Source organism: Panthera uncia, chromosome B1, assembly GCF_023721935.1.
Source record: "Panthera uncia isolate 11264 chromosome B1, Puncia_PCG_1.0, whole genome shotgun sequence".
NCBI lineage: Eukaryota > Metazoa > Chordata > Mammalia > Carnivora > Felidae > Panthera > Panthera uncia.
Genome location: NC_064811.1, coordinates 47,418,881 through 47,434,682, shown reverse-complemented (window position 1 = coordinate 47,434,682; position 15,802 = coordinate 47,418,881). Strand labels below are relative to the sequence as shown.

Below are 15,802 nucleotides of genomic sequence, written 5' to 3'. Positions count from 1 at the left end.
ATGCAGTATCTGCAAAATATACTAAAGTGCAATAAAAGGAGGTATGGCTCTATAGGTTTACTGTTTCCTTTATTTCCGTGTAACTAACCATCCTCAAATTAAGTGGCATAAAATAATTATTTTATTACTTTTTATAATCTAGTTCGTCAGGAATCGGAGCAGGGATTGATTGGGTGGTTATGCTTTACATCTTACTAGCTGGGGGTGTTCCGTTAGCTGCATTCGGCTAGTGACTGAGCTGGACTGGAGCATCGTGGATAGCTTTACTTTTATGTATGATGTTTCAGTATTCCTCCATATGGCCTTTCCATGCGACCAGCTTGGGCTTCCTCAAGTGCCAAGCTCTCGGGGCAGTTCGACTTCTTATATGACAACCGGATTCGTAAGTGCAAATGGGGATCTAAAGTTCTTAAGGAGGAGACCTGTAATAGATACCTTATCATTATTGCTGCATTCTGTTGGTCAAAGGAGTCAAAGGTTAGTTAGCTCAAGTTCATGTACTTCAATCTTACTAGAAAGCCAAAAACTAAAACCCTGAATGATTTGATTTCTGCCTATCTACCACATCCTCTTCTGTCTTCTTGCCGACTGGACTCTAGAGTCTATATATATATAATACTTACAGCAAGATTACTATCAAACTACACTCGTTGGGTCAGAGACCTGTGGTGTTAGCGAAAGACTTGCTCCTCACAAAGCATATGCTTACACTCGTGAGTTCATTGGCCAGCCAGTGGCGTCAACTCCAGGCTCTAACAGCGTGCAGTGAAATTGGCATCTTTTTATTGCTTTTCCGAGACAAAACTTTTGTTCTGTTAGACCTTCATGCCTGCTTCCTTTGGCTAAGATTATTCCCATGTGACAGAACATAAAGTTTGCTGTTTCTTAATCTTTCAAAGCCCAGCACAAATGTCATCTGTAAAATATCATCTTTAGCCACCTTATTTTTATACTCATTCCATTCAGTTCTTGATTACATTTATTTATAATTTTCTTCATTATCTATAATTATGCACAAACATATACACAGAAATATATTTTTGTTATTTATCCAATTTTCTTGTTCATTATCTATCTGTTCAATCAGAATATAAATTCTACAAGGGAATGGCAATCACTATTCTATTAATTTTTGTTTACAACATAAGTAGCATTGTTGCAGCAAATGGTATTTGCTTAATAAATTCTTGGTGCATGAAGAAATGATAAGAAAAAAATCTTAATAAGTTCATGTTAAAGAAAAAAGGGTGGCCTCTGGGTGGCTCAGTCATTTGAGCACCAGACTCTGATTTCTGCTCAGGTCATGATCCCGGGGTCATGGGATCAAGCCCCATGTCAGACCTTTGTCCTGAGCATGAAGCTTGCTTAAGATTCTCTCTGTCTCTGTTTCTCTCTTTCTCTCTCTGCCCCTCTACCCTGCTTGTACATGTGCTCTCTCTAGAATAAAATTTAGAAAAGGAAAAAAAAAAAAAAAGAAAATAGATTATAAAACTGAAAGAGTGGAATAAACATTGCACACACACACGCGCATGCACGTGTGTGTGTCTGTGTGGGTGTGTGTGTAGAGACAGTCTGGAAGAAAATTCACTAGAACATTATTCTCACTCTTTATCTTTAGATGATGGTATTATTGGTGAAATTTTTTATTTCTATATTTTGTGTTTAAAAAACTAAATATAGATACTTATATAAAATGTGTTATGCGACAGCAATTTAAAAAACAATTAAAATTTAGGGGCGCCCGGATGGCTCAGTCAGGTTAAGCCTCTGACTTTGGCTTAGGTCATGATCTCACGGTTTGTGAGTTCAAGCCCCACATTGGGCTCTGTGCTGACATCTCTGTCTCCCTCTCTCTCTGCCACTTCCCCACTCATGTTTTCTCTCTCTCTCTCTCTTTCAAATAAATAAATAAACATTTTAACATATAAAATTAATTAAAATTCAATATTTTTGTTATTAAATAATTTTTATAATAAGATAATAATTTTGGTCTCATTTTACTCTCATACTTTCAGTGTTTTTTTGTGCCAGATGAGTCTGAATTGTAAATTCCCCTGGGTTATTTTCACTTAAACCTTCTATTTTTCTATAAAGCATACAAGTAACTCATGCTATGGTTTTATGTAAATTGACACTAATTAGGTTTGATCAATATATTAGTTTTCTTTGGGGATGCTTTCAAGTAATTGAATAAACCATAGGGAAAATTAATACCCATGTTGCCCTTGGCATAACACTTTCTCCTTTTGCTATTTAGTAGAAATGGATCACGTAAATGTTAAATTTGTGCTGTTCTGCTGACAGTGAAACTTAACGAAAGCCCCCATGCTATTAAGCTAAAGTTAAAAGAGTAGAGCTAAAGAAATTTCTCTATTGTAAGAGAAATGTGAGCTTTGCAGAAAGTAAATTGGCTAGGAGAAATTCAATGAGGTGCCATCTAAAATGAGTAGATAAAGTAAAGAGAGTGCTTTGTAGAACCTGTGAGAAAGCAATTTAGATATTCCCGGTGATAGCTCAGATGCCTGGATGCCTAGAAGCAATCTAAATCTGCAACTACTTGGAGGATATTGAACAGGAACACTCTGTCTTGTATCATTTTTGTGTTTATCTTTGCCTGTTGATCTGCCATCACTGTTAACCATTCATTATTTATTGTATCATTTCATTAAAAAGGGTAGGAAAACAAAGACTTAAAACTCCAAAGCCCAAAGTCGTTTCCATGCACAAGAAGTTTCTCTGTATGTCTGGCATTCATGAGCAAGGCTTCATCTGCCGTGCTGTTCCAAATGGGACTGAAAACATTTTAATTCAATTACTTTCAAGCCTTATTCATATATGTTTTGACATTAAGTATGTCTCGACTGTCCAAATAATTACATCTCTACATTTAGCTAAGTTTTTGGTATATTATTGATGTTTTGGTCTATACATACAAGATCTACATATACTTATGTACATTCTTATTATGTATGAACACAGAAATCCTCCTCCTCATTATTTATTATTTACTATCAACAAGAAGTCTATTAAAACATCATATGAATTATCTAATTTAATCCTTACAAATACCTAATGAGTTGGAAACTATCAAACTCCTTTTTAAAGTGAGGAAGTGAGACTCAAAGAACACTGAACCTGTCCCCGCTTTGAACAAGCAATGCACAAAGCTGATATTTGAAACCAATTCTCCTTAGCCTGAAAGCCCAATGAGTTAATAATTTAAATGTTAAAAATAAAATCATAAATGTATTAGAAAATAGATAAATATGTTTCAAATGTGGGGGGTTAAAATGGCTTTCTAAAACATGAGACATTGAGACATTGGATTTGACAACAAAAGTAATTTTAAATGATTGGCAAAAAAAGCGCAAAACAATGAAATTAGTGTCATATGTAACAAATAATATATTTAATGTATAGGAGACCAGTGTTATAAAAAAAAAATCACTCAATAGGAACAGGGATAGAGATATATAAAAGAAATTTGCAAAAGATGAAATACAAATGAAGCATCGATCTATAAAAGGATATTGAACTACCTAGTAATTAAAATCATAAGCTGCTTTAAAATTTAAAAATTATTTTTTAACCTATGAGATGGACAAACATCTGAGAGAGATACAAAGACCAAATGTTTATTAAAAACATAAGTTTGCTTTCAAAAAATTGAGAAAGAAGTTCAAGCTTTAAAGCTTTAAAGCACTTGCCTTCAAATTAAAAAGAAAACAATATTGAAAAAAAATTTGTCAAACACAGCAGAATTATCAAACATACTGAGTTTACACTTAGCTTGTTTAAGGGAAAAAAAAAACCCACCAACTTTCTCACATTGTCATCATCATATCCACAAAGTCTTTTCTTCAGATAAGAGCTGTGCAAAAATCCAAGATAGAGTTTTTCCATTAGTGAACTAACAATTTATGGAAAATACCTGGGATCTTATTGAGTTTGGAGCCTACAAGTAAACAGAGTGACCCAGTTTTTTATAGTTTATCTCTCAGTGCAAGTGTTTTGCTTCCTTTTGTTTTCTGGCTGAGAAACATAATGTTCATGCTTATTCCTAATAGATTCAGGACTGTGTCTACGTTGTTTCCACAATCTAAACAATTGAAACAGGCTCGTGTTGTAAAAGATGTAGGAAAATGGGCAAAATCATCCACAGCTAGTAAGAATAAACCAGCACACTTTTCCCAGATTAAAAAAATATATATACATTCAAAGTAGGAATGCCTTTTAACCTAGAAATTTCCTTCCAGAAATATGTAATAAGGAAATATTTGAACAAAAAAAACACAATTTATACATCAAGATAATTTTATTGACATTGTCTACACTATCTAAATACTGGATATAACTTCTATATGCCACTCTTAAAGACAGGGGTTAAGTACATTTTGGTATATCTTTTGAATGGAACACAATTTACTGATTCAAAATTATAACTTCAATATCCTCACTAGGAAAAATATATAAGATCATCAAAACATGTTGATCATAGTTTTAAAAAACTTTATATATTGATATAGATATGAAAGCCTATACACCAAATGGTAACCAAATTAACACTGGATAATCTTTTTGGGACATTTTATATTAAATGTTTAGTTCTTAAACATATAAGAATGAAATAATCAATCCCAAATATTTATTAGAAGTGTGACAATAAGGGCGCCTGGATGGCTCAGTCAATTAAGCATCTGACTTTTGGTCAGCTCAGGTCATGATCTTGCAGTTCATGGGTTCAAGCCCAGCATGGGGCTCTGTGCCTATAGTGCGGAGCCTGCTTGGAATTCTCTCTTTCCTCCTCTCTGCCCGCTTGGGATTCTCTCTTTCCTCCTCTCTCTGCCCCTACTCTGCTTGCTCTCTCTCTCTCTCAAAATAAATAAATAAAAACTTAAAAAAAAAAGTGTGACAATAGATTGAAATAACACAAGATTAGAGGATCTAATCTTGCTAAAATTTAAGCTAAAATTTGATTCCCAAGGTATAAGTAATGAAATCTATAATTTCCAAGTATTCCTTATTTTATTGAAATTGTTGTGTGAAAATTTCAGACTTAATATGAAAGTATCCTTTAAAGGTTAAATAATCTTTGTCAAAATTACTTCTTTTGAAAATAAAATGTTAACACTTCAAATTTTTTCTCATGCTCCATAAAAGATGCTGTTCTGCTTCTTGTCAGTCTGATAAGAATAAGAATAAGAATAAAAGAATAAGAATAAGAATAAGAATAGTTTTTTTAAGCACTAGTTTCTCTTTTTATGCTTAAAGAGAAAATAGTGAATTGGCATGCAAAAAAATGTAGGTTTTTAATAAACAAAATCCTACATTTAACATCAGAAGTAGGAAAACTGAAGCTAAAATCCCTAATAGGACTTGATAGAGCAATATTTTATTACAGCAGAAACATCTATATTACATCATGAGGACAGGTTCTTCTAATAGTCTCTCAAGAATAATCATATGCCTTCACTTGGTTCTAACTACAAATTCCTTCCCCTTCAGCTGTCCAGATATCTTTTTTGTTGCTTACATTCACTTAACCTACCTGGGCAATTAAATGCATTGTGCCAAAATATCAAAAATGAAACACATTTTTAAATAAAAATGTGAAAGTATTTTTATCCTTTTATTTTCTGTATTATGTTCCTAAAGTCATCTACACCCTCCAAAGAATCTGTATTTTTTCTGAACATTGTTAGTGATGGGTAGCTAAGATTAATATGTTTTCTGATTTCTAGCTCTCCAAATATGCTATTTTGCCTATATTTTCCAAAATAGTTAATGCTGATATAAAACATCTAGCTGTCCAAACTAGAAATACTAGAGTGCCCCATGATACAAGTCTAATTCATTCCCCCAGGAGATCATAAAAATATTTCCCATTGGGTTTCCTTTTATTTCAACTGTCATGTCATTAGTTGAGACCCTCTTCACTCCATACTGAAATTTTATAATAACATCATAACCCTATATGCATGTATATATATATATATATCTCCATATTTGCTTTTCAAGTATCAATATCAATATCATCACTTCCCTATTTAGAAACCCCTTTTATTCCCAGTTGAAAGTGAAATACTTTTCTGTTATATATATATATATATATATATATATAGATAAATACATAGATATAGATCTAGATATATATAGATATTTATGTATATAATAAAGTATAGTTGACACACAATGTTACATTAGGTTCAGGTGTACAACATAGTGATTCAACAAGTTTATATGTTACACTATGCAATTTTTTAATCAAACATTTAGTATTTTTATTTGTAAGTCAATAAATAATATATGTATACTAAACCTAAAAGTTTAGACAATTTAATGGATAGGCATGGTAAATGAAACTATCTGCAGATTTGAATGTTTTCTAAGTAGCATAATCACTGCATTCCATACCCCGAATGTACATAACTTACATTTAATGTACTTATATTTTTAAAAATCAGATATGTCTCTAAATTTTAAGAAAGTGGGGATCACTTAAAATATGAGTGGGGGGGGTTAAGGATGACCTACATATAGAATTCAAATTACATTAAAACCCAAATAGAGATTATAAACAGAAGTGAAATTTTTCTAAAAGGAAGTATTTACTATTTCCATTCCCAAAGGAAGTAAATTATACTACAGAGAAGAGATAAATCTACATGTACGGAGATACTTTCTCACTTTGATATGTGTAAAAATAATAATTTCATGTTGTCTAAATTTTTAGGGTTATATAGTTAGAAATATAGAATTCTACTTTTATAGACATGTCCACTACGGGAAATAAATTAGCACAATCATTTAATTGGTTGTCTACATATTGGACAGTGTAGCTAAATTTGTCACCATACTAGGCTATTACAGTACTATTGACTATATTCCCTCTCCCATATCTTTTATTATCCCTTGACTAATTTATTCTACAGTTAGAAGCATGTATCTTTCAATTCCCTTTACCCATTTTTGCCATTTCCCCAACCTCCTTCCCGTCTGGCAACCATCAGTTTGTTCTCTGTATTTATGGGCCTGTTTCTGCATTTTGTTTGTTTATTTACTTTGTTTTTTAGATTCCACATATAAGTGAAACCATATGTGTTTGCCTTTTTCTGTATGACTTTTTTCACTTAGCATAATACCCTCTAGGTCCATCCATGTTGTCATGAATGACAAGATCTCATCCTTTTTTATGGCTGTGTAATATTCTGGTGTGTGTGTGTGTGCACGCGCGCGTGTGTGTGTGTGTGTAGCAAATCTTCTTTATCCATTTGTCTATTGATAGACACTTGGGTTGCTTTCCTATCGCAGCTACTATAAGTAATGTTGCAATAAACAAGGTGCACATATCCTTCCAAATTAGTGTTTTTATTTTCTTTGGACAAATATCTAGTAGTGGGTGCACTTTCTCATTCTAATTCAAATTATTTATTCCTTTCCCTTAAACTCTATACCCAATAGATCATCATTTTACTGTTGATGGTATATTTTAAATATTACTCCAGTACCCCTCCTTTATCCATTCCCTTTGCCATTATCTCAGAACTAAAAGGGAAGAGGGAGTGGGGGAAGAAGGTGTTTGCTCCCTGGGGACATTTGACAAAGACTGGAGATATTTTTGATTATCAAAACAGGGGTGGGAATGATTCTAGCATCTAAGTAGTAGCCATGGATACTGCTAAACACCCTACAATGCCCAGGACAGCCCCCACAGCAAAGAATTACCCAGTCCAAAACATCAATAGTGCTGAGGATGAGAAACTCTGCCTTAGATCAAACCATCATTAACTGTCACCTAGATAACTGCAATAGCATGCTCATTGATCTCTCTTAATCAGTCTAGTTCCTATTCACATTTTTAAAACTGCAACCAAAATGGTCTCTCTACAATGTAAATACGAACCTGTATTTTATACTTAAGATTTCAATTGTTTCTGGGTAAGATCTAAAAAGGCTTACCAGATTCATCATGATTTGCTTCTTGATTAGCTCTAGTTTTCTTCTGTCACCCTTTCCTTTACTCCTATAAGACTTCAGTCCTACTGACGTTCTTTCTATTCAATGAACAGACATCCTCTCTCTTTTTATTGTCTGGCCTTCAACATTTTAGCATGTTGTTCCTTCAGACTGATGCTATGACACCGAAGTGTAAGGCCTTTTCCCCTTGGGACAGGTGTCTGCCCCTGAGTAAAAATGGAATGTAGTCAAGAATAAGCCAAATAATGGCTGTATCACTAGAATTTCTAACAGCATGCTTTGAGATATTTTGAGACCTAACTTAGTCCATTTTTTACTTTAAGTGTTTAGCACGTGTTCCTTTTTATTCTATTGCTTCTACTATTACTGCTTTATTTAACATGCTGTGAGAGTTTTGAGGTTAAAGCTTTCTCCCCATTTATTTTCACCTTGGAACCTGATGTTCTCTCACCAAGACAGCTAGAAAGATGTTCTTCACTGTATTTGCAGATCTTTGAGATCCGTGTGGGTGCCAGCCTGCAAGTAGATGTTGTATATATGCAAGTATGTGTCCATGTGTGAATTGGACATCATTCCATCTACTTAATAGCCAAGAAGTCCCAAAATAAGAGAGAAAAAGATGGCAGGTCTTGAGACACCCAGGAATTCCCCCTACAAACTTTGAGTCACATCAATAGGAACAAAAGTTCTGGTGGTATTAACTGGCATAGAAAATGTAGGTAATAACATTTTCTTTTCCTTTTACCTTATTTTACTTTAAGATGCTGGCATGAAAAACAAGTCATTTAGATATCAATGATTATATTTTAAATTTTTAAGTATTTTCATGACAAACAAAAATCAATTATCTTGCTAATTTCAAAGATAGTGCTTCCTTATTAAGAATAAAAAGATTTCACTGATTACACAAATAGAACCCACATTTTTCTTACATCATACTACTTGATTTTTGTTGACTCTACTGCCCACCTTCTCTTAGATTATTTTTAATCCTCCTATCTAGTCTACCTAAGTACATTTATGGCAGTCTGGTTCCCCCCCCCCCCCGGAAAAAAATGCTATGGAAAAATGCCATGAAAATAAAGATCATGAAAATATACATCAGCAATATCCATGATTTTTTTTAAATAATTACCATTTTCATGTTTAATTTCCAAAAAAAGAAAACTCAAACAGATGTTATTCCTTATAAAAAGACTTCCCACACTGGAAATTTGAATTTCTATGATTCTGCTGTTTCTTTCAGTTATCCACAGTAAAAATAGTCACTTCTAAAGGCGAGAAAAAATAAGCTTTTACTTATTGACATATTGAAAAGAGAAAATAAAATGAGTTCAAGTTTGGTAAAAAAAGTCATTTTCAGAAAATGTAGAAGTTTAGTTCTTTTAAACACTAAAACCAAGCATTCCTAAATGATTGCACTTAACTCTATCTTTTAAAATTATTCCCTAGATAAAAGTAGGCACTTGCAAAGCATTCCCCAAATCCACAGAAACAGTATTTCTCACTTATAAAACTCAAGTACTTTGTATTTCTTTTTTTTTTCATTGCCTATTAGAGAAGAATGGAGATATTAGCTTTGAGAAAAAAGGAACTATTAGGTATATGTTATCTGCAGCAGAAGTATTTAAAATTGCATCTCTGCTTATCTTTTAAAAATTGCCAATTAAAAAAATACGAAGTGAACTTCATTGTAATTGTATACTACTTAAGCAGGAATTTATTCAAGGATGTTCAGAAATGATCTACCTAATGGGAGGTTAGATTACATTGGTTAAGAAATAGAATGTATTACAAGGAAAATCAGTTTTTTTTTAAGTTGTGTGTACTTGTAAGGTGCAAGTACAGAAAAAGAGTGCATTGTAAGAGAGGTATACATAATACAATAAGAATATGATAGATTCTATCTTAGATATGACAAAGAATAAAGGAGCTAGTTAGGACCTTTACATATAAGAATATTTTTTTTTGTTTCGTCTTTATACTAAATGTGCAGAATACAAAGAAAAATAGGTATAATTATCATCATGAAGGATTCATAACATAATGAAGAAAATATCAGTCGTGAGAATGGAGAGGTATGCTAAATTTTATAATGAAAATTTTTATGAAAGCTGGTGGAATGCAGATTAAAGGGCTGTTACTTCTGTGAGGATGGGAAAGGGTGGTAGTCCTGAAGAAAATTTTTCTAGCAAGATAGAATTAAAGTGGTCACTTAGACAAGGTGTAGGCATTATGGAGGTAACATTAGCGGAGGTTAAGCATGAACAAGGCAGAGAGAAGTGGAAATCTGAGGGAAAAAAAGGGGAATTAATGAGAAAAACATAGGGTATATTGTAAGTAGAAATGTGGTGGGACAGAATTTGTTACTTGAGACAAGTTGGAAGTTTATTTGAGATCATGTTTGATGGGTTTTAAGGGCCATATAAATATTTTGGAGCTTCTTGCATAGATAATAGAGTGTCCCATTATCTTTTTAAATAGGGCATAGAATGACTAAATGTTTGTTTTAGAAATTAAGTCTTATAAGATGGGTGGATGGGATACTGGTCAGATGGACTAATATCAAGCATAGCAATTAGGAGACAGTCACCGTGATTTAGGCCAGAAATAGAAGGACTGGCTGGAGGCACTGGTGATGATAATAAAAGGAGAACATATTTGGAAATCAAGATAAACAGAACAACGGCTTGTTGATATGAAAGACAGGTGAGTGAAAGAGAAGAAGGAATTAAAAATATCGCTAAATAGCCCAGGCTTTTTTTCCATCTGGCCCTGGAGAACTATATATCCTAATCTCAGATAGTTCTTAAGAATAAAGTTGTATGAATTCACTTTCTTTACAAGCACTTTAATTCTTCCTTTAACTGGGTTATGTCTATACCTTGTAGATATTTCTGTTATCCTAAACACATTGCATTGCATTTGTTTAGGCCCCTATCAGCACAGATGGAGGTGAGAATAACTCAAAATAACTAAATTACTGTAGGAGCCAAAGTGAAATTATCCAAATTATTATTAAGTAAAAAATTACAACGAGGAGAGGAAATTTTCTAGCAACCAAACTCAAAGTCAAAGCAGATTGGAATGTAATTGACAGAGAATTCAAATAGGTGCTATGAAGACAAGACAATTCAATGAACTCAGGAATAAAATTAATAAAAACATGCAGTACTTTACCAAAGAGACTGAAATTCTAAAAAGGAATCTAAACAGAAATTCTAGAGCTGCAGAACTCAATAAGTGAGATAAAGTGTCCATTAGTAAACACTGAAAATAGAGCAGATCAGAAGGAAGAGAATATGAGTGATCTGAACAATAGCAATCTGAGGTGCCTGGGTGGCTCAGTCAGTTGAGCATCCCACTTCAGCTCAGGTCATGATCTCACAGTTTGTGAGTTGAGCCCCGTGTAGGGCTTTGTGCTGACAGCATGGAGCCTGGATTCCACTTCGAGTTCTGGGTCTTCCTCTCTCTCTCTGCCCCTCCCCTACTCATGGCTGTGTCTCTCTCTCTCTCTCTCTCAAAAATAAATAACCATTAAAGAGAGAGACAGAGAGACAGAGAGAGGGAGAGAGACAGAGAGAGAACAGCTGAAAACTTCCCAAACCTGTGAAAAGAATTAGACATAAAAATTCATGAAATTAATAGATCACCATAGTATCAGTGCAAGAAGACACTCTCCAAGACACATAATGAAGCTGTCAAAAATTAATAATAAAGAAAGAATCATAAAAGTAGCCAGGGGAAAAAAAGTAACCTACAAAGGAACCCCCATTACACTATTAGCAGACTTCTCAGCAGAAATCTACAGGCCAGGAGAGAGAGTAGAAGGATGCCTTCAAAGTATTAAAAGATAAACGTCCATTCTTGATAAAAACTCTCAACAAATAGGGATAGATGGAACATACCTTAATATCATAAATGGCATATATGAAAAGCCCATAGCTAAAATCATCCTCAATCAGGAAAATTGAGAGCTTTTCTTTCCTCTACAATCAGGAAAAGGACAGAGATGCCCACTCTTACCATTGTCCGTTAACATACGACCGGAAGTCCTAGCCTCAGAAATGAGACAACAGAAAGAAATACAATGAATCCAAATTGACAAGAAGTAAAACTTTCATTATTCGCAGATGACATGATACTCTATGTAGAAACCCCAAAACACCCCACAAAAAATTGCTAGAATGGTACACAAATTCAGCAAAACTACAGGATATAAAATCAATTGGCAGAAATATGTTGCATTTCTATACACCAAAAATGAAGCAGCAGAAAGAAAAATCAAGGAATTGATCCCATTTACAATTGCACCAAAAACAATAAGATACCTAGGAGTAAACCTAATCAAAGAGGTAAAAGATCTGTACTCTGAAAACTATAAAGTACTTATGAAAGAAATTGGAGAGGACACAAAGAAATGGAAAAACATTCTGTGCTTTTGGGCTGGAAGAACAAACATTGTTAAAATGTCTATACTACCAAAAGCAATCGACACATTTAATTCAGAGCCTATCAAAATACTACCAGCATTTTTCACAGAGCTAGAACAAACAATGCCAAAATTTGTATGGAACCCCAACAGATCCTGAATAGCCAAAGCAATTTTGAAAAAGAAAAGCAAAGGTGGATGCATTATAATTGCAGACTTCAAGCTATATTACAAAGCTGTAGTCATCAAGACAGTATTTCACTGGCACTAAAACAGATACTTGTTCAATGGAACAAAGTAGAAAAAACAGAAATGGACCCATAACTGTATGGTCAACTAATCTTCAACAAATCAGGAAAGGATGTACAACGGAAAAAAGACAGTTTCTTCAACAAATGGTGTTGGGAAAACTGGACAGCAACATGCAGAAGAATGAAACTGGACCACTTCCTTACACTATACACAAAACTAATTTCAAAGTGAATGGAAAACCCAAATGTAAGACTGGAAACCATCAAAATCCTGAGCAGAACACAGGCTATAAACTCTTTGACCTTGGCCATAGCAAGTTCTTACTAGACATGCCTGCAGAGGTAAGGAAAACAAAAGCAAAAATGAACTATTGGGTCTTCATCAAGATAAAAACTTCTGCACAGTGAAGGAAATAATCAACAAAGCCAAAAAACAACCTATAGAATCGAAGAAGATATTTGAAAATGACATATTTGATAAAGGGTTAGTGTCCAAAATCTATAAAGAAATTATCAAATTCAATATCCTAAAATAAATAATACAGTTGAGAAATGGGCAGAGGACATGAAGAGCCATTTTTCTGAAGAGGACATCCAGATGGCTAACAGACACATGAAAAGATACTCAACATGACTCATCATCAGAAAAATACAAATAAAAACCATGATGAGATATCACCTCACACCTGTCAGAATGGCTAAAATTAACAACGCAGGAAACAACAGATGTTGAGGAGGATGAGGAGAAAGGAGAGCCCTCTTACACTGTTGGTGGGAATGCAAATTGATGCAGCCATTCTGGAAAAGAGTATGGAGATTCCTCAAATGTTAAAAATAGAACTACCCTATGACCCAGCAACTGCACTACTAGGTATTAACCCAAAGAATACAAAAATACTGATTTGAAGGGGTATATGCACCCTGAGGATTATAGCAGCATTATTAACAATAGCCAAATTATAGAAAGAGCCCAAATGTCCATAGACTGATGAATGGAAAAAGAAAATGTAGTGTGTGCGTGTGTATGTGTGTGTGTGCATGTATGCAGCAACATGTATATGCATACATAGAAACATACATATATAATAGAATATTAATCAGCCAAAAAAATAACAAAATCTTGCTATTTGCAATGAAATGGATGGAGGTAGAGTGTATTATGCTAAGCAAAATAAGTAAGTCAGAGAAAGACAAGTACCATATGATTTCACTCATATGTGGAATTTAGGAAACAAAAGAAATGAACATAGGGGAAGGAAAAAATAAAAATAAAAGAGAGAGAGAGAGAGAGAGAGAGAGAGAGAGAGGTGGATGAGAACCATAAAAGACTTTTAGCTATAGAGAACAAATTGAGGCTTGATGGAAGGAGTTGGGTGGGGATGGGCTAAATGGATGATGAGAATTAAGGAGTGCGCTTGTTGTGATGAGTCATGGATGTTATATGTAAGTGATTAATCATTAAATTCTACACCTGAAACCAATTTTACCATACATGTTAATGAACTAGAATTTAAATAAAAACTTGAAATAAAAAAGTATTAAAAAATAAAAATTGCCAGTCAAGAATACAGTACCCAGCAAAGGTTTTTGTTTTTTGTTTTTTTTTCCCCCAGATATGAAAGAGAAATGAAAGCTTTCTCAGATAAACTAAGGCTGAGGGCCTTCATTACCATTAAACCTGTTTTACAAAGTATGTTGAAAGGAGCTCTTCTACCTAAGACAAAATATAAAAGTACATGAAACTTTTTTTTTCAACGTTTATTTATTTATTTATTTATTTTTTTTTATTTTATTTATTTTTGGGACAGAGAGAGACAGAGCATGAACGGGGGAGGGGCAGAGAGAGAGGGAGACACAGAATCGGAAACAGGCTCCAGGCTCTGAGCCATCAGCCCAGAGCCTGACGCGGGGCTCGAACTCACAGACCGCGAGATCGTGACCTGGCTGAAGTCGGACACTTAACCGACTGCGCCACCCAGGCGCCCCCATGAAACTTTTAATAAGATGATAAACAGCCAGAATTAGAAAATTGTAACTCTATTTTAGAATAGGATGTTAAATACTCAATTATAGCATAAAGATTAAAGTATAAAGGCATTAACATAACTATATTATAATTTGGTAACTGTGGGAGATAAGCTTAGGAATCCTCTGGGGTTACACCAATGGGTTGACAAAGCATAAAGAAATACAAAGTCATAAAATGCTCACACACAAGTTTGGGTAAACCAGATTGGCACCATAAGAATAGGGGGGTGCAAAGACACCACGAGAATAGGGAGGCACAAAGGTGCCAAGAATAAGGAGGTGCAAATGCACCCTAAAATAGGGGGTGCAGAGCACCCAAAATAGAGAGGGAGAGGCAAAGGCCTGAAATAGAAATGGTGCAAAGGTGCCCAATACATAGGTATATGAAATAAACAAGATTAGATATTCAGGGTGGAAGCACCCTCAATTTAGTACAGTATCAGAAAATTTGCTTTCACAGGAGGATAGGTCCAGGTTAGGTAAATTGGTGAATTGGACTATGGACCCCTGTGCTGCAGGGGAAGCAACCCAGAGCAGAGATGGTTAACAAAAGAAAAGGTGTCTTGTCAACCCTGAGGTTATTTCCCCTATTTGTCTCATCCCCTAGGCTAGCTAAAATAAACAGAGGTGTTGCCTCCCATCTATCCACTGTAAACAACCTTCCTCCAGACTGTCCAGCTCCTGGATTTTGTTTTGTATTAACCCAAACCCCAACCACAAATATCCTCAAGACCCTGTTTGCCTCACGTCCACAAGTTAATGTTCACAGATTCATTGTCCCTTTGTATATGTCCATTGCCATGTTTGTAAGCCTTCTGATCCTAATAAAAATGGGGCAAGGACCCTTATTCAGGGCTCTTGTCTTTTCCAGGACATTAGCCATCTCTCGCTTTAATCCTGCATCCACTCTTTTGCTGGCCAAAAGAGAACTTTAGACTTAGAGTCTAAGGTAACAAATTTATAACAAAATGGAGTAGTTTGTCACAAAAAATGTAAAAGGAGAAGAGAAAAATGATAGAATCTGTAAAGGCAAATTAAGATACATTGCTATCAACAGAAAAAGGACTAGTTTATCTATGAGATGTTTTATACAAACCTCATGGTAACCACACAC

At 34.4% G+C, this 15,802-nt stretch overlaps 1 non-coding gene across 1 annotated transcript; it reads right to left on the bottom strand.

Annotated features, from left to right (window-relative positions):
- Positions 1-617: 617 nt before the first annotated feature.
- LOC125924157 (small nucleolar RNA SNORA62/SNORA6 family) lies at positions 618-767 on the bottom strand. Its single transcript, XR_007458323.1, has one exon. It is a non-coding gene; the product is annotated as a small nucleolar RNA SNORA62/SNORA6 family (small nucleolar RNA).
- Positions 768-15,802: the final 15,035 nt, after the last annotated feature.